At 41.4% G+C, this 23,023-nt stretch overlaps 1 long non-coding RNA gene across 13 annotated transcripts in view; it reads left to right on the forward strand.

The window, feature by feature from the left end:
• LOC118247537 (uncharacterized) overlaps positions 1-23,023 on the forward strand; it is a 116,977-nt gene that overhangs the window by 45,691 nt on the left and 48,263 nt on the right. For 7 of the 13 annotated variants that reach the window (XR_007707873.1, XR_004778474.2, XR_004778475.2 and 4 more), the window contains exons 2-4: positions 4,480-4,551; positions 10,394-10,485; positions 12,357-12,490. This is a non-coding gene — a long non-coding RNA (uncharacterized LOC118247537). Of the gene's footprint in view, positions 1-4,479; positions 4,552-10,393; positions 10,486-12,356; positions 12,491-18,924; positions 19,080-23,023 lie in introns of all 13 variants that reach the window. The other 6 variants (XR_004778478.2, XR_004778477.2, XR_004778473.2 and 3 more) reach the window with 4 other exon arrangements.

Here is a 23,023-nt window from a genome sequence, read left to right on the forward strand (position 1 = left end):
GGTGATAACAATATCTTGCAAAATGATGCAAGTGAATCCCTGATTCAGGGTAAATACGGAGTCCTTCTGTCTTGCTTGGGGGTAAGGAAAGGAAAGTTGGAGACCTATGCAATTTCCCATGGCCTCTCTTACTCAACTCAATCAGCATTTTGGTATGCGCTGTGAACCTTAAAAGCTCCTTTAGTGCTGATCTTCATATGACCCTACTGTAAAACACATCTGGACCTTCTTGATTTTTCAATGCCAAACCAATGTCACTGCTTTTTAACCATTTTCCCGCCTAATCACCATCCTATGTCTTTGAACACGACTGTCTACTACTGAGTGCTCTCCCTTACTTGGGTAGCAGTGCCAGGAGAATGCTGTCACAGCCCCTGTACTAGTACTGTGGTGGACTTTGCACATGGTCTTGACCTTAGCAGGATCTGTGATAGATGTTGTCCATGTTTCATTCTGAAAACCCTTTTTCCTTCTTCTCTTTTAAATAGGTATGTATATAATTTGGGTTGCAAAGGTTGCTTTGCTTTTGACAAAACATTTCCCCAATGTAGTTTGCTTAAAGACCTCCTCCATAGCCAACGAATGATGCACATCCATCACAGATTCAGTCTCCATTCATATGCAAAAGAGGAACACTGCTTGCAGTCCCATTTACCCCCAGAGAAATTATATCTGGGCAGATATTTTTTCTCTATATATGTTGTTTTGAGACTGTTTCAAAACTGTGCATTTGGGTACTCTGTGCTTTAAAGCATATATTTATAGTGACCAAGCTTTTCCTAAACTCATATTCCATTTGTGGTTCCTACATTGTACTGTAGGAGAATACAGCTAAGAAGAAGATAATTTTCTGGGGCAATTTTGGCATTGACAACGGTTGTGTACAGACAATTTATGGGCTAGGGCAAAGCCCAACCCCCTCGCCCCCCCTTCTGGTTTCTAGGGTTTGGTTTGGTTTGGTTTGATTTGGTTTTAGCATGCATGATGTAGAAGATGTCACCTCCCAGATGTAGATGTAAAATTGTGGGAGTATCTGGATGAATCCCTGAGGATGTCTATGAATGAATTACTTCTATCCATATTGCCATCTCACTCCCAATCTTTAGGTTCTCATCAACTACATCCGTTTCTCAAGCAATCTGTTAAGACTTGCAACCTTTTGGGGCTATGTATCCCTGCACAGATTTCTCACAGGCTGTTCTCAAGTACTCCCAGACTAAAATTTTAGGCAGGGTGATAGATTTGCAGAACAATTAACTTTTTGCCCCTGCCTTGACCATTAGGGCAGCAGCCTTTGGCTATGCTCTTCTTCTGTTCATCTTTTATTAAAATATCCTGTATATAAATCCTCTCACCCATTATACCATCAAAAACTTGTTCTGGCTTCCTGTGAAATGCCTAAGGACAGTACTGAATTCATCCTTACATGATCTCTGATTGCAGGGTGCTTTTTATTAATGGCACTTGTGCCACCCCATTCTTCCAAAACCACAGGAAACTACTTAGTATGAGAGGAATTTCAAAACACTATGTTGTCATTTGCTTCCTTCACTAATTACTTGCTTCTTTTTTGGACCACCTATAAATGTGGAGTTCAACCTGTCTTCCTACAGTGCCTTGGGAAGTTCATACATGTGGGAGCGTTTTCTGCTGACTCTGTACCTAACAGCAATGAGCACCTCTGGTCCCTCTTTTAGATTCTGCCTTGGAGCTAAATTTCTCCTCCCTGTGAGAACTGAGTTGAATTTATTTGTGGAGACTGTGCTGTGGTCGGACTCTTACACCTCTATTCCATGCTTGCTGGTACTTCCTCCTGGAAGTCATCATCACGCCCTTCATTCTTTTCCAGCATTATTTTGTCCCCAGCCAGTATGTTCTGTGCCTCTCTCCCCAGATAAAACCAGGAATTTGATACAATTTTAACCCCAGTGAGTTTATTTTCTTTTCCAATTTTCTGTTGTTTCAACTTTTTATTTACTCATTTGGTCATCTATTCCCTGTAGTGCCTAACTAGGGTAAGAGTGTCCCTGTAAGCCCCAAATCACTCCAGCTTACACTCTTTTCCCTTTAGATTTTCTCTCAGATCTAGTAAGACTGCAACTGCGACCACAGGTTTGAGTACCTACATCCAGCTGGAATATAAGGTGCCCCTTTTGGGTCTTGTTTGGTTTGGGTCTTGTTTGGCTCCCTGTTCCTCTCCATGCGTAATGCTGTCCCTGATTCTGGCAGAGGACTCCCTTACGTGTTACCATCCACCTGGGTTGCTCTTGCACAGGCTCTTGAAGCGTTTGTAAACTCTCCCCAAGCTGTCTGGTGGAGCTTAGGCTTGTTAGGCTGTTTCCTATTGCACAGAAGAGCTATTTCAAGTATTCACTGATAGCTGGGAAGCATAAGCATTCAGAAATAAAACGTTATTCAGTCATAAGTAAGGAAGACTGCATTTGTAAAATCTTATGTGGAGAAGCCCATTTTCTCTTGTGAAGGGCTCTCAGGCACCATATCAAGCTTGTGTTTTGCTAGAGGAGGCATCAGCAGAAACAGTGGCAGCCAAAAGTCTTTGATTCGTTTCATTTATTTTTAACTTTCGCATTGAAATGTCTGAGGAAAAAACACACACACACACACACACACACAAAATACCAAAAAACATGCTTCCTTTGAGAGCCCTTGAGCTCTGAGAAAGATACCTGCTGTAATCTAGAAACGGCCTTGTTCTGAGAACAGCCTGGCCGAGCACTGCCTGGGGGGCTGCATTTTCCTCCTTTTTTTTTTTTTTTTTTAATGTATATGTGTATTTTGACCATGAACACAGCCACCTTTCTGAAAGGCTGGTGCCGTGTTCCCTTGGAGAGGAGCTGAGCAGGCTGGCAGGGGGCTGCAGCTCACAGGAGCGGAGCATGGGCACTGCCGGCAGAGGCCCAGTGCCTGCAGGCCCCGCAGGCCATGTCAGTCGGCTGGTCCCGAGGATTCCTGTCATGTGCTGCTGCTCAGACAAAGATCCTTTCTTTCCATACCCGGTGGTTCTCCACCAATGAGAGGACCTTGTCCTACAAACAGAAGTCAAACCTCTGTAATTGCAGTGTCACTGATAAAACATGACTTCTCTCCCAATCTGTACAAGCACTTTGACCTCTTGCTTTGGTGCGCACGCTTCGAAGATTTTTCATCTCTAGCTCTTTTTATGGTTTTGATGGAAATACTGTAGGGAAGTTTATTTTGGGAGTATTTTTGATCTATCTCAAACAGAAGCTAGGCTTGGGAACTTACAGCCAAAAGTGCTATGAATCGTCTGGAGTGTTCGCTAGCTCTTAATCAAAATGATTTCAGGTTGTGGTTTGCTTCTTGTTTAAATGTAGAACTACTTTTGCTTGAGGAATTGGTGTTACATGTTTTCAACAGAGATGAGAACAGAATTTCTGCTCCAAACAGCTTCCATTTCTAACAAAAGTGAAAAATTTAAGCAAGAAGGCTGCAAACGAAGGTGTAGTGCTGAGTAGCATGACGGTTCTGTAATTTTTTTCTTCTCCCAGTCAAATTATTGTTATAACTATTCTTTCTCAGTTAAGATTTCATTGGGGGAAGAAATAAAGCTTCTAGGTTTCACAGGAGGGAAGTCTTTAATAAGAAATTAATATAAGATAGTGAAGGGATCAGGAAAACAGTCTAAGCACAAAGGGATTGTCCAGAAGACTGCGCAGAGATAAGAATGTGAATATATAAGTTCATAGAAGAAACATGCAGCAGCCATTTGAATTTCAATCCAGCTGTTCAGTGACAAAAATACAGACAGTACTCACCACAGAGTGTTACCCTGGGCACAGTGATCGGCAGCAGTCGTGGTCACCATCCCAAGTCACCGCAGAGAATGAAAATTTCTTGTTTGTACATATGTTGTTCTTTAAAGGAAAATGTCTTACATGGGACAAAGATATAAAGACTACAAGATACTTGGAAAGGAAGGAATGATTAAAAATGATAGACTGGAAATGGAGAGAAGCAGATATTTGGCTTCTCGGATTGTACTTGAAGTTTCTAATATTTAATTCCTGCAAAAGGGAAGTGTATGTGAAAAAGTAACTGGGCTAGCAGACTGGTTAGCTTTGCTGTTGCTTTCCAGTCAATAGGTCACTCCCCTGGGCTAGGGGTTGTGCTCTGCCAAGAGCAGGTTTTTTTAGCTGAACCTATACTGGTAAGAACATAAGTATCTGTTTCTGTGGTGCAATAGGTTATCAATAAAATAAGAAATAATTATATTGTTTAATACTGAAAAATTGCTGCATTGTTTACTATTCTTAGATTTCTTTCCTTTTTTTTTATTAAACAAAGTCTTTTTCAAATATATTAAAATTCCACCTTTTTTTTTTTTTTTTTTTTGCAAGGGATTTTATAGAAGTTAGCTTCTGAATTACATATGAGATGCTGTCTACTCAGTGTGTTGGTAGCTCAGATTCAGTAACAAGAATGTGATTTTTTTTCCAGATATCTACCTTCAGGGTCACTCTGGGACACTCTGAAGTATTACGGCCATGGAGACTGTTTCCTCCTACAGAGGTACCTCTCTGATCTATGTAGTTGTGTTTACATTGAGCTCCCAAACAGTGAAATAACTTGTCAGCCTTAAACACTACATATGATAGAGAAAAGTCAGTGGTAATAACTTCTGAGTTGTGTGAATGAATCTGTATAAGTGTCATGAATTAAATGAATGATTAGCAACACACAAAAAGCTATTTCCTCTTCCAGTTTCTGGAGATTTTATTAATTTCTCATGGGATAAGTTACTATGTTCCTCATTTCAGAGAAAAAAATAAATGTTTTTACTTCTGAAGTGTCCTCACTTCCCAGCAGGTAAATACTATAGGATAAAGTACCTAAACACTAAGCAAAATGACAGTTCACCCTTACCTTCCAACCTCAGCAGAAATTAAGTTTTGGCTAGCTATTGGTATTTTGTAGGAATTATGCCTGCTCAGTTATTTATTTTGATATTGCGGCAACTTTTTATCCTGATTCCTGCAGAAAGAAGGCTGATGCAATCATACTGTGTGTGCTTGTATCTCCGTCACTTCCATATCCCTGATATCTTTTGAACCTATTGACAAATTTCAACCAATTGATCTCTCAAAGAAAATTGAGTTCCTACAAGCTTTGTGAAAATAGCCTGCCAGAGAGCCCTCTTGCAGAGGGATAGGCCGTAGTGCGAACAGGCCTCGTTTCAGACAACAGAGAATCCACTTGTGAGAAAATGTTTATTGATAAATGTCTATCTATGGGGAGGGTCTCAGGGAGAGCTTGTTCTTTCTTCGATCTGCAGTCAATCAAGTCTGAGGCTCAGGTCATTTAGGAGCCAGGCATCGTAGCAATGATCCCAACCACATGTGGGGATACTGCTTTGCCGTAATCATTTACCAACTTCACTACATTTAAAACAAATGTTTTTCAAAACCACTTAAATCTCCTCTCCTCTCCTCTCCTCTCCTCTCCTCTCCTCTCCTCTCCTCTCCTCTCCTCTCCTCTCCTCTCCTCTCCTCTCCTCTCCTCTCCTCTCCTCTCCTCTCCTCTCCTCTCCTCTCCTCTCCTCTCCTCCCCTCCCCTCCCCTCCCCTCCCCTCCCCTCCCCTCCCCTCCCCTCCCCTCCCCTCCCCTCCCCTCCCCTCCCCTTCTTTTCCTTATTTTTTTTTAATTTTTGACCAACAACTGCCCAATAGCCTGTCACTCAAGAGCAAGGCTTTATGTTGTCCATCACCTAAGAAGTCAACCCTTGACCTTTATCACTGTCACTTTTCTTCATAGGTTCTCTGAGTTTGAAGTTACAGAATTGCTAAAACAGATAACAAAGTGCAGAAGACTGAAAAGTGGCTAGGACAAACCTCCAGGGACAAAGTTTATCTGTTGAAGCATTTCCTGTGTGTACTTTGAAACCTCTCAATTTAACTTGATCAAAGCACGAGCCGACATGTTTCAGCTCCCTACTGAACAAACAAATTTACTGCTTATCATTGTTGCCACCTCAGTCTTTAATTTACTTTACCTAGTAAGCCAGTACATGTTAAATGAACAACCTGGGCATTTCAAATGTTCTGGTCTTAAAAATAGGCTATAGTTCATCTGACACTAAAAGATGTGACGTTTCACAGACCTTCTCCTTTGCCTCAGTCGCTGTATAAAAGGAAGCTTGAACCATATGTGGCCGGTGTGGAAAACAGTGGCCTCTTTGGGACCACTATATCCATCAGCATCTGCAGGAGGGTTTTTTTTTTAGTATCTCAGGCTTCCTCCTTTCTTTTTCATTAACTCCCATAGGACATATGTGGACTGAGAAAATAAATGGTGGCATTTTTGAAATGCGTTAGTTAACTCACATTAACGCATTTCAAAGCACACTTTATCACATATGGATTAACAGATCATTTTAAACACCACTTTTTGTCAACAGGAGTAACTAATGCTTTTTTTAGTGTTCTGGTAGCTGGCTTTTTTCATTAAAAAATATTTATTTAAATTAATAATACTAATAGTAAAGAGTATTGTGAGGTTTTGCATAAAGGGAGCATGGCCAGGCAACCTGGCCCATAGGAGATAGTGAGGTACAGTGGCAGCCTTTCTGTTTTTAAGCCAAAACAATTCAGGCAATGTTTTTAGCCGGTATCTAAAACATTGTGATTGTTTTCCACTTAATTAAAACTACTGGCCCATATTTTGCAGCTCATGTGGCTTTCCTTGCTCTCAGAGAAGTTGAGTCCAAAAGTTCTGATTTCATTGTTAACAGCTTTTCTTCAATATCATGTCTCCCAAGAACCAGTGTGGTACTTGAGGTGAGGCTACTGCTTTTTAAGAAGGTACCTGCAAAGGCAGGGACAGGTGCTACACATTTGGTCTCAGTTCTTGAATGCTTTGTCTTGTGTGAATGTGGACCCCCTGAACAAGGAAACTGCTACTGTCCCTCTAAGGTGTATGTTTCTGGGCCTGTAGTGCAAACACTGAAATATCCAAACAGCTTCCAGTTTTGCTCCCAGAACACCACTAAAAGGGATCTTTACTTGATATAGGTAGATACAGATTTAAACTGCTCTTCATCACTCCAAACTGTGATTGCCTTTGTCGACTGGCAGTTTCTTTCCTTCTTTCAAGCAAAACCAGCATCTTCAAATATTCTGCAAGCTCAAGTATTAACCATAATCAGTTTTTATTCTACTTCTGTGTCATCCCTCACTGACGACACAAAATGTTTAAACAGTATAAGTTATGATGGAAATTTTCAAAAAAAAAAAAAAAAGTGCAGCAACACATCTCCTCTTAGAACTAATGGAACATCCGTGACTCTTTCCTGCACAGCTTGGTAAATGTCAGTCAGAGACTTCAGAGCATCTATGCAAGAAATGACAGGACAAACAGCCACATATGTCAGCGTCTACTGACACAGATCTACCTCCACATGCAGTTCTACTAATGAATGTATCATATCTTTCCCCATAATAATTACAGACTAAGGTTAGTTGAGTTTGAGGTTTTGTGAAACTTCCAGGTGATATTTTGGTTTTCCTGACTTGCAGAACTGTTTCAAATCTACAAAATTCTTTTACAATTTGGACTTGCATTGGGTAACTTTCTTCCTCTAATGTTATTAACTTAAACAATTTAGATGACTTTTCTGCTTAAATGAAGCCTGTACCAGATATAGAAAAATCCTTTCCTGAAAGATAAGTTCACACAAATGAATGCTCTGCATGTTTGGTTTACCTGTAATGACAGTACTTATTGAGATAATACAAAATTTTTCATTTGGCCAATCTGCTTATAAATTTGTGAGAGGAAATCTTAGTCTAACTGGTTCTGCCATTTTCAAGATCAAATTTAGACAATGTTACTGGGTGGGAAATGTTCCTGTGTTGTTCTAGGATGAAGCAGACTTGTAGAAGCATTCTCCAGACAGAGAAAAGAATAAGTTTGTTCTGGACTAGGTGGTACCCTGACGCTTGGGCTTTACTCTGGAACTATGGGAGAAACAGGATCAAACATTTATTTTGCTTGAGCTGTGTTTCTTGCTTGGGCTTCACTCTGGGACTATGGGAGAAACAGGTTTAAACCTTTATTTTGCTTGAGCTGTGTTTCTCACATGCCAAGAGTGGCATCAGTCCATCAGCTGCTCTGTGATGGGTCTTCCTAAATATCTCTGGCCATATAAGTTGTTCATGCTTCTCTAAGAGAGGTTGACTGTGTGGCTGTGGGTTTGAGCACTCCTGGAAGATATGGGAGACTCAGATGCATGCTCCCACTCCAAGCTTTTTAACTAAAAAGTGGAAACTACTCCAGTAGGTGGGCTTGGAGAAGGTGCTTTTTTCTTCCTGTGAAACAATACTGGTTGGGAACACAACCTGTCCTGAAACTGGAATCTCTGGTCTGACTATGGCAGAGTAGATATGTTGGCTCCTGGAGCAACAAAAGCTATTATTTTTACTGAAAGTTTCGCTCAAACAGCTGTTTGTGTAAGAACCGCCATTTTTAACAAGTCAGTATTTTGTAACAAAAATTATTCTATCAGAAATTTCTGTAGCATTTCTAGAGAAGAGTCCAAGGGAGAGGGTCCTTGGACTGCTCTGTGGACTTCGACCTTCTTACTCAGTCTTCAGTAAAACTTTATTCCTGTGGCTGTTCTTCTCAGCCCAACTGCTCTTGGCACAAAAACTACAGCTGATGCTGTCAGGAGCATGCTGCTAATTGCTGCAAACATGCTCACAGGTATCCCTCACTGCACTGAAGCAGTCAAATGATTTGTGCCCCTTAAATAAATGGGGCTGTGTGGAGGGCAACAGTCCAGAGGTGACGTAACTCATGTGGGGATCTCTTATGTTGGTTGTGTTTTTAAGCAGGATGGAAGCAGAATATTTTAAATCCCCTGTAAAAGACTGTCTATATGCTGCTAAGCTATACTGGAAGCCCTATCTCATTGTAAATCTCCTTGGATGGCTGGATAGCAGAGAAACCCTGCAGTCCCCTGACTGCTAAAGGGGTGGGAGCCAGGGTCTGTGGAGCCTTCCATGCACCTCAGTCCTCATTTGTTAGCTGGATATCGCTTAAACTTTCCCATTCTAATCATTTATTTATTTATTGGGTGGGTACAGACCAGAGAGAGAGAGAAAATAAAGAAGAGACAAAAAATCTACGTACCTTCATCTGTTATTCTTTTCTTGGGATGGCAGCCTTATTGTGTTTACCGTTGTTCTTTTCCTCTACAGAGAGCCATGTGTCAGATGTCTACAACTTTCCAAGGATAAGTTTTAGTAAATTCAAACAACAGTTTTAGTCTTCAGAAATTAATCTTTGCAGAGCATCTATGTCAGGAAAGCTGCTGTCCATTAGTAGGAAATTTTTCAGAGAAAGGAAGACAATTTGCTTATTTATGTAAGAAACTGCTGTACAATTAAGTACAGATATAGGTCAGTAAAATAGGTTCTTTGATCTATTGCTACAAGGAATCAGTGTAAATACGTTTCCTGATAAGAGTTGCTACTGCGTAATTGCATTTTACAAACTGCGTAGTGTGCTATTACTCAGGAAATGTGTTTACTGATATGCATGTCTCAACTCAGCCTCATGGTTGAAAGGTTTGCTTTTGCTGATATTTATAGTTCTTGAACATTTTTAATACAGTGATTAAACTTGTGAAGGGATGGGAGAGAGTACAAATAGAGAAAATTGATTCTAGAGCATACAAAACCACTATTGAAATAGAGACCAGTTGATTGTTTTTAAACAAATACAGGTTAAGATTAAACTGCAAGACAAATATGAAGCGGGATTAATTTATACCGTCAACTCTGACTGTTCTGGGCTTCATCTTTTTGTGAGAATAGATGAGAGTATGACTCCATCACAGATGTAAAAAGGTTTCCTCTTCATAGAGTTTTGTCCTATTCTAGGGAAAATAATACTCGCTATAGAAATCGAGCCCCTTCAGAGCTTGCACAGGAGCTGCTAACTGAATGCCAGTGGTATTGAATGCTTACGTAAGAATAGACTTGACCTGGGCTTTAGTGGGATTCCTGATATAGGAGGATGGGAATCAACATAGTGTTGTTATAACACAAATCATACTTCCATATTTACAGACTGTCTGCCATAGTAATGAAGGGTATCCAGGCAATTCTTTTCAAGTTTAAGTTTCAGTCACTGTGAACCTACCTAACAGATGTCAGTTGGATAGAAGCTATTCAGTTAGGCTGGACTGAACTTACTAAACATTATCTCAGCATGAAAATATGTACATTAATGTACAGGTTTGAGCTAAGCCATCTCATCATATTTTAATGTGGGAGACTTAGACCACTGCGTAGCTAAAAACAAGAGGGGCAAAAAGTGGTTATATTTGTATTTTTTTGCTTTGTTTCTGATAGTTCAACAATGTATTCTTCAGAAAACTACTGCAGGATGGGAAAGCAGCCCTTGAAGAACAGGAGAGCATCTCTGCGCTCTGGTTACAGAAGCTGTGAGTTTTCTTCTGAAAATCCCTTTTTGCCAAGACATGGTATTCATAACAGGGTAAACAACACTTTAAGACTGGAGTGGGACATCCACTATTCTTGTGGTCTGTAGTAGGCAACAGAGAAAAAACATTGGGTTGTTCCTGAGAAAGAGGATGTGGTTCTGGGTAAGTGGCCAGGGTGGGAGGCAATTCCCGCATCCTGTGTTATCTTCAGGTTCTGGAGCCAAGCTCGTTGCTCTGCACGTCATGTTTTGGTAATACAAAAGTGATTTGCACAGCTCTCTTCTCTGCAAGGATTTCAGGGCATGGTCTTCTTGGGGTAACCGAAGGAAAGCTCTGGCTTTTTCTTATCAGAGGCAAAATAAGTGGTCATGTGTGAGGCAGACTGAAACCAAAATGAAACTGAAACTGAATTTGTCTTTCCCTGGATGCCCTACATGCTCAACATGGGGCAAAAAGAGGTGCTGCAGTACAGCTTCAGACGTCCTTTGGAGCCCTCATGTGCAGTCATAGTCTAAAGGTCCTGTGAGCAGGAGGTGAATCTGAGCGACAGCATTTAGCATACAAGTGGTATCTTTCTCTCTTAGTGACGTTTTCCACAAAAGTGGTCTGTGCTTTCCATGTAAGTGAGTTACAGAGTAGAAAACATCTTGATCAGGAATGTGAAGGGCTGCCATCTTCTTCCTGCTTTAAATGGAGTAGGGTGCTTTAAATGGGCAGTAAGGTGTCCTCTGATGATGGAATGCTCCATTGGGGGCAGCAACATTCAGGGTATGGTATGGTCATGCTTTAGGTTGGGATTTAGGTGGCCAGTGTGCTTTTCCATGACTTTACTGTTCCTTACGTTTCTCCTCAAGAGATATCTCTTCACTTTTCTGGAAAACCAGTACCTTGGTGTGTGCATGAGTTAAAGACTAATACCCACATTTCTTCCTCACTCACTAAGGGATCTACCGTCGGAAAGCATTTGGTGGGCCAGTCTAATTTCCTGATGGCAGTTCAGATTACAGTCAGGCTCTGCAAAGCTAGAAATGACTGTTTCTGGTGTCTTTGGTGTGGTTATGGCTCCCAGAGTCTGCAGAAAAAGACCTTCTCTCCTGTTGATGTTCAGAAGTGCATAGGATTGGCACCATCATCGTTAGCAGAACAGTCATTTTGTTGTGTGTGTGTTTGTTTGTTTTTGTTTTTTTCTCCCCTCTCTCTGAATCTTTTATTATTATTAGTTTTAAAAATATTTTTTAAAATAATAATACAATATTACTACTATTTAATTACAATTGCCTTACAATATTGAAAAGGAGAGAGGGAAAGAAACCTCTAAAAGAGCACACTAAGAATGTATTTTAAGCAAATGGCAGGAAATGGCAATGTTCATGTTGCACACAGAGTCTGAATTTGGCTCCCTTGTGACAGTACAGTCTCCAATTACACAAACAAATATCATTTTTGAAGGCTATGTTAAGCCTATGCTAAGTATGCTACTATGCTACTAGTAGCTTATGCTACTATGCTTTCTATGCTAAGAAAGTATGGACTAAGAAAGTATGGACTATTTAAACCTTAGACAAGCATGGAAGTCCAACCAATTACGTTAGGCTTATGCTGGTTTATTGTCAGAGTGGTCCGTTTTATTTTTATCATTTTGTGGGTACAATACTCATTTTCTACAGAAGTAAATGGGCTTCACAAATGCGTGCAAATGTTCCTGACTGAGGTGTTTTTCTGAACTGGGTAGATATGAAAAGATGTTGAAATGCTTTCCTGACTCAGGCCCACAACGATTGCTAGTAGGGGCCATAGCTGGAGAAAAGACACCCTTGGCTGGGCACAGTATGCTCATTTATTATTAGAAAAGCAGGGTGTATCTTTTTCAGATTTCTGAAGAGAAAGGACTTAGGGAGTAGCCTGGCCCAAACAGAAAATTGTTTCCTGATCTGTGTGAGACATCTAAGCCGAGCTTTCTTACTCAAGGAAGAGAAGCTGGAAGAAAGGCTCCGGATACTACAAGGTAAGACAACTGTCTCTGCTATTGATAAGATACCTGGAAAGCACAAAAGGGAATTAGTTATCTACTTCAGACAGCTGCATTAGACTTCTCCTCACTCTTACTAATCCTCCCCAGCAGTATTATGGTCAGGAATTCTTCCTTCTGCATGAGCAGTTTTTCTAGTGGTTAAAGACATTAGTGAAGGTTGAGACCATTAAGTCCTGTTTCTTGCCTGCTTCTAACAGACTGTATGAACTCAGTCCCATTGTTTTAGTTCCTGTATTTCAGTTTATCTGTAAGGCAGCCTTCTATGTTATATACCTCACACAGCTTTGTGAGGACAGATTTTTTGTGAAGACGACTGGGAACTTTGGGAAAAAATGTGTTGTAATCATGACATATTATAGTTATTATCAGTTATCATTAAAAGAATTGTACTTTTGCATGTGAGAAAGGGAAAAATGAAAGATGCTCATTAGCAGCTTCCTTCCTCGGGCTATGAGCTTCCATGGGCTCCTCTCTGATAAGCGTGTACACAGCTGCAGTCCCACGGCAGCCCAAGCTGATGTAACAGCTGCTGCTGTGGTGTACTGCCACCATCTGCCCTTCTCCCACAGTCCCACTGCATCCCCTACATTGCCTCAAATGTTCTCTGCTCCTTCGCAGAATCCTTCACAGAACCACTTCAAGAAAAATACCTTTGGGGAAGAAAACTACCTGTTTCTTTCTTTTTTTTTTTTTCTTTTTCTGAAGGGGTGTTGTTTCAGCTGGGGGCGGTGGTGGTGCTCTGAAGTGTGGCAGGATGCTGCGGAGGGACCCTGGAGCTGCTGCAGGAGAGGAGCAGGGCTGTGTGGCTGAGGGCATGGCAGCAGACATGGCTGTGGTGGCCAGCAGCCATGCCACAGCCTTTCCCACCAAGCTAGGGTATTCTGATGAGGCCAGATACCAGTGTCACTCCTGAAGGAGTAATGCGGGACTGAAGAGGAGTCATGGGGAAAACAGAGGAGTGAGAGTGCTATAAGGTGGGACTCTAATCAAGAACAAGTTCAGGAAAGAGAAATAGGAGCCATTATGGAGAAAATGTTGGGTTATGGCTCAGTGGCTCTCAAAAAGTTGACCAGGTAGGAATTATTATTAGAAGTCCAGAGAACTGTCTAAAAATACCACTTTCCTGAAATATAATGAAAAATAGTGAAAAATACCTGGCTTGCTGACCTCTTACACCCTGTGAGGAGTTCTGCTCCCCCCTCCCCACTTCAGAAGGGATGAAGTAGAATTAAAAAAAAAGGTTCAGAGAAGGGCATCAAGGATGCACAGAGGAATGGAGCACCTTCCTGACACAGAGAGGCTACATAGAATAATCCCTCTTGAGTCTGGAAAAAAGAGACCTGGCAAGAGCAGAGGAAGGTTTCTGGATTGCAGTGCTTTATGGGATCATAAATGACATGGTGAATGGATAAGAAGAAAGCAAAAAGAAGTGTTTCAGTACTTCTTGCTAAAAAAAGGCTGGTGAGCACCCTGAGAATTTACACATACACAGGAAAATTTAGGCTGAAAGGGACTTCTGGATGTAATCTGGTCCAACTGTCTCTCAAAGAGAGGCCAAATGCCCCTCCTTTGTCTTGCCCAGTTTTGAATACCTCCAAAAATGCAGATCCTACAGCCTCTCCGGACAACCTGATCCAGTGTTATCAGACAGAAGATTTGAAACAACTTAAGAAAATAATATTTTATTTTATGACCTTTAAATACGATTAACTAATTACTAATTAATAACTAATTCAATGGGGTGAAAGGACTGAATTGCTTCATATAGTGACCAAAACCATGGAAGAAAAGCTCTTCCAGAGCTATTAAAACCGTGAGCGTTATGTCTAGCTTGAGAATGCTGTAATCAGCAGATCGTGGGAAGATGGCAACATACTGTGAGGAGAATCACCATAGTTTAATTGTCTCCTGTCCCAAAGCACCTGATGTTGGCCACAGTCAGAAGAGAAATACTGGCTTTGATGGGCCTTTTGTCCATGCAGCATGGCTGTCTTTGGTCTGATAAGTGGGTATCTAAGCCCGGGAACACATCAAGTAGGGTGAAAACACATTAGAGTTCATAACGCTGCCTTAAATTTCACAGAAGGACAGCTGCCCAGGCAGGTTCGGACCTATTTCCATCATGCGTTAAAAGTTAGTTTCATAACACGTATTTTTCTGTCAAACTTTGTGAATAAAACAGTGCAGGAAGATGTCGTGACTAACACGAAGCTTTTTATTCAGGCAGCAGATGAAGTGGGTTAGTTTTAGAAAGGAGTAGGAGTCAGAAGAACATTCAGCTTAAGCAGACAGACCAACCCTAGTTAAACTGAAGGGAAAAGCAGTGACACTGGGTCTTGCATATCTGATGTGAAAGGCTAGGAATACAATGCTGGATTTATTATTCAGGTTGTACATTATCCCACAATACTGCAGATTTATAGTGGTGACATCTGACCACTTGCTATCAAGAGATAACTTGAAAGTGCCGCACAATAGGAAAGCTGTTCCTTTCTTGTTGCAGTTATTTTTATTGATGAGCTTTCCGACACTGTGAAGAGTCCATTGGTACACAGAGGCAAAATACCATACACAGCCAGTCAGAGTAAGATTGCAGGTATGAACAATAAAGCAAATGAATACCCTGCTGCTCCTCTGCACACATAGTTGCTTATTCATCCTTTAAAAAAAAAAAAAAAAAGAATAAAATGCACAGATGTTTGGATTCAGAGATAAAATGATCCTATAATGCAGGGAGCTCTCACATTTTTTGGATACGATGTGCCACATCTTGTGGGAGAGGTGGATGTGGGAACGCGTCTTTCTGCAGTATGTCATCTGCAACATAAGCCCCTCACGCTCGCATCAGGCCCCTCCCTTCCCACTCACGAGTTGATAACCTCTTTGTTGCAGAAACATCAATTGATTGCTTGGGGGAAAAAATGACATTGAGAAGGAATGCAATGCTTTATTTATAGGCTGGCTGTTGCTTTTCTTCCTGTAAAGTGCTTTCACTTCTAGTAGTTGATTATTAAGGAGAGCAATGGTGTGATCACAGACTCTGGGCAAAGTCTTTCTGGTGCCTTTGCCCTCTCACTCCAGCTTGTCCTGTCCTTCTTGCAGAGTTCAGCTGCAAAGGGGAGGCTGTGCATCAGCCAGGGGGTGGCCGTGGTGGCAAAGGTCCCAGGCAGGGGACAAACCCATGGACTGGGTACAGGAGCAATGCCTGAAGCTTCTGCTTGGGCTCAAATGGCTCTGTGCACATGGGCGTGCTAGGGAAGGGACCTGGTGGGTGGCCATGTGCCATCACAGTCGCTGTTTGATGCAGTGTCTGAGCTGATTTACAGGCAGAAATGCACCCTCACTTTCTCTCCTCTGCTGCACTTGGACAAAAGCATCTGGTGCAGCCTGTGGGGCTGGAGTCAGCACCTAGCCGGGCCACGGCAAAGGAAGAACAAGCCCACTACACCGGCTGGCACATGGCAGGGATCAGGAGACCCTGAACATGCACGTTACTTTGATTTTGCAGCATGGATCTTACTCAAGCCTTCTTTCTTAGTGATCACAGTAAGAACAAGAGAAATGGCAAAGCTTTTAGTAAGATCGGTTTCTCTAATGACTCACCAAGTGCTACAAAGTCAAAACAGGTTGCTTGTACTTGAAAGGTATAAAACAACCATGTCATTTTTATGGTTACTGTACAAAACACCGCATATATGCATGCAAGGGAACATTTTAAAATCTCATATAGCTTTTTTTTTTTTTTTTCATCTAGAGGCTTCTTTCTTCTGTTTTTTATTCATGTGTCATGATTCGTATTAAGCATTATTGCTTTAGCAATTAAGCTAATTTCCTCACTGCACTCTGCCAGTCAGTGTATTGCTCTTTTGTACTCCTAAAAGAAAGCAGGAATTCACTTCAGGTACTGGCGGCCCCAGTCAGTCCCCACTGCAGTCCACCAAAATTCTCCCGTGACCATTAGCAGGGGCAGCTAGGACTGGGAAATGAGCAATAACTACATAGCCCATCCAAAAAAAAAGATCTGCAAGTCCATCAACTTTCTGTTATGTAAAATTATTTTCAACAACAACAATACACCTACATTTCTATAATGTCTTTCATTCCAAATGAAATTTCACCACCATAGTGTTTCAGGAAAATGTGCCTTTTTGTGTAGTTACAAATGATTTGACAGGAAAAATATCCCTTTCAGTGAAGTCTGACAGAAAAATGAAATTTCAAGGAAATAAAATATCTTGTAATGCAATTAGAGATTTCTACAAAAAAAAAAAACTTTTAAAGAGAGAAATACTCTCTTTTCGTCAGAACAAGACAGCCATCTTAGGATTTTCCAGTACTTTCTCAATCTTTCTCTCTCTCTCTGGTGTTTTTTTTTTTGTTTTTTTTTTGGGGGAACAGGAAGCACCCAAAAGTATTCAAGTCCCTAGAGGATATAAAAGAACATAAGTGGTAGCATGTGGTATTTCCTTGGGTGGAGAATAGTTCTTATACATCACATTCCTTTTGCAAGTTAGGGTATGCCCCTGTTGCAGCGCCTGGTTAGGTCCTGGGGTGGTTAATCCAGGACAAGCCCTTACTTCCACAGCTGCACTTCTACCCAGGCCCCCACAGCCAGTGTGCGGCTCACCCGGGCACACTGTTGTGTGAGCTACAGACAGAAGATGCTCCAGACATTCCCAGGTTGTTTCTGGAGCTGCCTTAAATGGACTGTGAAGGGAGCTTATCTCAAGAATGAAAACAGCCACACAAAATAGTTCAGATCCTTGGTTTGTCACTGCACACAGGTACGTTACACATTTCCCCTTAGGGAAGGAGCAATGTACACTCTGCAGCTGAAATTGCCTTTTTCCTCCTCTTCTTCCATGCTGGGGACTTAGCTGCACCAGCCCTTTACCCAGGGATTTGTTCTCCTTTCTGTGATGGCCACAGTACAACAATTGCTGTTTGAGGATGGGGATGAGGTCAAAGTTTTAACCATACTCTTCCCTTACACTGCTGGCTTCACAGAAGCACCTGCCCTCCCTGCACCTTGACATGGGCAGGTGGTATAAGGAAAGGTGAGGACCACCCCTCTCCGGATTTGTGGATAAAGCCAGCTGCTTTGGCTTTCTGTCTACACTGTTGTTCTGTGCCCTACATGATCTGCCAAGGAAATGAAGGGAAAGAGTTAAGTGCAATGGTTCATGGGAGTGCCTTCCCAGCTCGATGCAGGTATTTCCCGCCCGACAACTCAAAAATGTTAATTCATAGAGCAGGGTGCACATTTCTTTCTGCTTTCTGCTCATTAAAAAGTCAGTGATGGCAGACACCATCTCCAGAGAGGCTTCTCTGTCCCCTGCCATGGGTCTAGCCTTCCTCCAAGTGGGAGGTCTTGGAGCTGCTAAATACCACTGCACATCTCCAGGGCCCAGCAACACGCATTACTGGGAAGAGAGGAAGAGATCTGGATGGCTTTTTGACCCACCAGTCCCCACCTCTGTTCCCATTCTCCCGTGGTTGCAGTCTTTGAGTTACAGGAGAAACGCACTAATTTACATCTCATGCAATGCCATAGCATGGGTGATGTTCCCAGAAGCTGTACAGGCAGGAGGATGGAAAGGTGAGCTTGTCACCTATGGATGACTGACCTGCACCCCAAAGTGTCCCAGGACTGTCCCAGTAACTGCTCAAGGCACTTGCAAAGACAGCTTGCATGTCCTCCTCCAGGACTACTGAGCTGCTCTACTTCTTCAAGCTTTTTAAATTTGGGTTTCCCCACAGCCAGACCTTTCTCAAGCTGCTTAGCTTTCTTTCCTTGTACACCCACATAATTACTCCAGCACAAAGAGTGGGCTTGTGAAGCAGCAGCATTTTAAAAAACCACAAACTCTGATCTCAAGGCAATCTTTCCCTCCTACTTCCTCCCCCTTCAAGCAGGGGTGTCAGCCGTGCTGTTTCTTTCAAACTTTCTCTGACTCATCTCATCAGGCAGCTTGTAAATACTTGAATGCATCCATCAATGTCAAGTCAAAGTAAGTAAGTAGCTGCATATGCTGTGCAATGGAGTTTCCTTCACTCATATGTGTCTTTTTGGAGGTACAAAGAATTTAGGGGTAGCCCTATCTCCCAGTATCATTAACATACATAGATGTTGTCGAAGATGTCTTGTCATGTGAACAAGGCACAGTATATAAGACATTCTTCTTACAGTCAATAAAGCATACTTTACTGAAATACCCACTATTGTATGATCTGGGCTGGAATGTCTTTATGCAACATGCTGCATTCCTTTAAGCTTAAAAACTGGGAATTAAAGACTCGGAGGAGCTGGAATACCAGCAGCCCTTTGAGAAGGTACCATTTCAGACCAGCTGGTCACAGCCTTAAAAACAGTTGCTAGAAAAATATTATCTTTTTTGTATTACTAGGGTATAATTTGCTGTGTCATCGTTGCATGCCAAAAATCTGAAAAGCAGAATGTGCAAGTGATTCAGAGGATATATGGAACACAAACCGCCTCTTCAGAAGGCAAAAATCTCTGCTGAAGAACAGCAACGTTCCCATGTATATGACTGATAAACATGTGAGTTTCATCTTGAACTAACTGACAAAATATGGACCCTGCACCAAGGCTTTGCTCAGCATGGGGCAAGATTCATCAGTTTATCTACTAGCAGGCTGGTTTATGGCAATGAAATCGTTACAGTGGGAAGAAAGGGAAAGCCTTGCAAAACTTCCAAGCTATTCCCACTGGAGAGCTGAGAGAGAAAGTCTGGCAATTGCAGTAATGGTCAGTTCAGGTGGATGAACTTACCCTCAGATATACATATGTGTGCAAATATGCTCTCCCACAAACACACACACATACACTCATTAGGTAGGTTATAGGTGAGAATTAAACTGGGAGCCAGGAACTCAAACTTAGTGTTACTTTACAGAGTAATCTGGGGGAAATCAGCTGAGTGTGAGGAACTCTCCTCTGTACAGTGGAAGAGATGATGCTCTGACAAGTGTTCCTCCCCTCTGCTACACCCCATAGTAAGAGACTGGCAAAAGTAGTACTGTGACAGGCTTCCCATTCATATTTGCTATGCTTTTAAAACATAAAGCATTGCTATCTCTCTCTGGATTCATTGGGCTGACCAGAGTAAGATATTAGGTCAAGGTGAGCACTGGTAGTAGTACTGGTTTGTAAGCAGTTTTTCTCTACTGAGATGAAAGGATACTTCAAGTACTGCTCTTCCCTCTTGTTTCTCAGGGAGTGCAAGTTGAGAATCAGGATAATCGCACAGCAGAAATGCTTTCCATCTCACTCCTTTATTTACTTTTTTTTCATTATTTCCTTCCACTCCCAGGTAAAGGAATGTAGGCTGTTTGAAGAGTTGATCTGCTGGGGTGGGGCACTAGCTTAATTTGAAACATTGCTGAATATTTAGTCATGTTCTGTAGGAGTATCAGAATCATAAAATACTTGGATTCCTAACAAACTGTGCACGTGTACACAATCTACAGAAAGAGAACAAGTGTTTAAAAACAAGGCTCTATACACAATTCCAAAGTCATTTAAATATAAGATATATATAATTCAAGTTAAAAACATCTTGCAGTACTACATTATTGACAGCTTAAAGTCAGACACCAACTGTGATGGCATAAATCTGTAAGCTGCTTCAGGGAAAAATTGCTAACCATTTTAAATTTGATTTTAAAATAAAGATACCATAGAAGGAAGTTTGAGTTCATTTAAATAGGAACATATTATTTATAAACCGAATTTTCTTCCTAGTGGTCAAATTGGTCAACTAATGGTGGTTTAGGAAGTAGTTCTCTTATTTTTAAATCTGTTGGCTTGTGCAGTGGCAGGTGGGACCATGCTTTTTTGACTAAAGTCTTCAAACTAAGATGCCTCCCTAAGTCTTTCAATGACTAAAGATGGATCAGAACAAAGTTCCTCTTCTCTCAAAGATTTTGTGATTTCAAAATAAATTTCCCATTTTGTACTTAATCTCCCATTTCTAGCTGCCATGAAAATACAGCGTATTTCCAGTGTTGAAACATGGACTGCTTGTCATTGCAGTGCTAATGGGACACCAAAGGACAATCTCTTGGAGATTGTGAAGGCTCGTGTTAGCCTTCTCCGAGGGAAGATTCCCTCAATTGTTCTTGAAGTAATAGATGCATAAGTTTTTAAAAGAGCATGACAACCTGTTTAGGTGGTGGCTTTATAAGTCATGTTTCCATTTTTAATCCTGCAGACTCAGGCTAGAAATCAAAGTCATTAGAGCTTACATTGGAGTGATGTGCAATCAGAACTGGACCCATTCTTCTCAATGTAGATCCACTAATGGTTCACAAATAGGTTCACAAATCCTAGCTTCTGTCTCTGTTGGTACCAGACTTCAGAGGAAGGCAGAAACTGTTTGGAAGACACAAATATTTGTAGGGTGAGCATACCTTTACTCTTTAAAAAATGACCTCAAATCTGATGTTGGATAACAAATCTGGATAGATTTGTCCAACTTCTATGTATAGCTTTCTGGCTGTGGCTCCAGAACCATAGCCAATGACATTTCGTCATCTAACTACTTCCTTGATAGGCATAATGAAGTAATTAGCTGTCTAAGTGCTGTCAGATATACTTCCCTCTGTGTGCCCACCAAACTGGTCCTTTGAAAGTCCAAATACAAAACTGGAGGTGACTTCAGAACTCAACCCTGCATTCACAGTGAAAGTGAGGCAAACCACTACTAGTGACTACAACAGTGTCAAAACTTTCCCTGATTTCCCTTGTCAAAGGAAAATTGGCCTGCAGGTCTTTATGAGTGTTACAAATTCCTAGTCATTCACCGTGGTTGAGACCCGTCTCTCCCACAAAGCCACGCAAGCATCATTCACTCTTACATACCACATTGGCTTCACCACTGAGGTACATCTCATGCCCTGACTTATCTTTGTACATGTTGTCTGTGAATAATTCAGGACGTCTCCAGACAAGTTTACTGTTTCATTCCAAATGAATAAGCACCGGTAACAAATGTGATGTGAAAGTGTAGCAACACACTGAATAGCTAGTATAAAGCAAGAAAGGTTTCCATGGACACCCTTTTGCTCTGATAGGCTGTTTTAAGGGAGAAATGCGGTTTTCATGTAGCAGGTTCAGGATGTAAGAGGAGACAGCCTGTTCCAAAAAGTCGCATGCATCAGTTGTTCAACTGGCCAGTTGGGCAGGTGTGTTCAATGAGCACTGGAGGCCATTGGTGATATAAAAGATGCATGGTGTTCCAGTCCCTGCACCATCCCTGGGCTGGTCCAAGCTTTGCCAGCATGCTGCAGCAATTAATCTCTCTCAGTGAGATGACTTGTAGAACTCCTCCTGTAACATGCGCTCTACTCTTGATATTGCAGGTGTGCCAAATGCTCCGAGCTCAGGTACCAAGTCACACTGTGCAGGACACTGACACACATAGATAGTGCTGCATATACATATAACTTTTGTGAATGTAGACACTTCATTATAATATTATTGTTGCTAGTTATTGATATTTTTTTTTTTAATGGATTTTTTAAAAACTGTTATTTTAGCCAGAAATTGTACCAAGCCGTTCAGAGGCTTTTGTTAGAAAGAAGCAGAAGTTTTGTGACAATGTGTTTGGCAAAGATAACACTCAGCAGATTCCAGGGACATTTTGACAGGGAACTTTAAGATACGTTGTCACTGCTATAAGGAGAAAGAATATCCTGCTATTAACATGTATCTAGATTTTCTCCTTGATTGTCCAGTTAATGATCCCACCCTTGGTAGCAGCTTTCAGGGAAGATCCAGCAGCTAGATATCTGAGATGAAGGTGATGAAGAATAGTGGATTTCTAAATTAGAAAAGTTCAAAGGTAGAAATGGGTAATAAGGAAATGAAAAGAAAAAATCTTTGTGATCATCATCCAAACCCAAGGGGGAATAACAAAATCCACTGTGAAGAAGAGGTGCTCTCCATTCAGTCCTTCAGGTCAAAGGGTTTTCTGAAGCCTCCTTCTTTCAAGAGAGAAAATAAAATGAGCATGGGTTTAAGAATATGGGGGAAAGCCCTAAATGTGGAATGGAAATGGAAAGATTTGGAAAGATTGTGGTATCTGTGTCCTAGGTAGCCTTAATCATCAAGGAAGAGTATGCAATCTTCTGGGCAGCATGACTTCGCCCTGTCAAAACTTGTCATACTTAAATTATTTGACTATTCCTCTTGTGCTTGCCCCTTGTACTACCCAAGTAGCTGAAAGTTGGGCCAGTTTTGTATGTGCATTTTTGAATCTGTTGGGATTGTTTGAACCTATTAAATCTTTTCTTCTCATGTTTTCCAGAACAGTTTGTTTCTTCTATCTGCTGTTTTCTCTGAGTTCCCTGAGCAGGGATTGTCTTCTGTTATATTAATATATCCTCCCTAGTATGATGAGTCCTGCTCTGGGGCAGGGGTGCCTCTCTTGCACAGCTCACAGCTAACTTTGTATTTTTATAACCAGCTTCTAAAGGTCTTAG

The sequence above is a fragment of the Cygnus atratus genome, chromosome 1 (genome assembly GCF_013377495.2).
Source record: "Cygnus atratus isolate AKBS03 ecotype Queensland, Australia chromosome 1, CAtr_DNAZoo_HiC_assembly, whole genome shotgun sequence".
Taxonomy (NCBI): domain Eukaryota; kingdom Metazoa; phylum Chordata; class Aves; order Anseriformes; family Anatidae; genus Cygnus; species Cygnus atratus.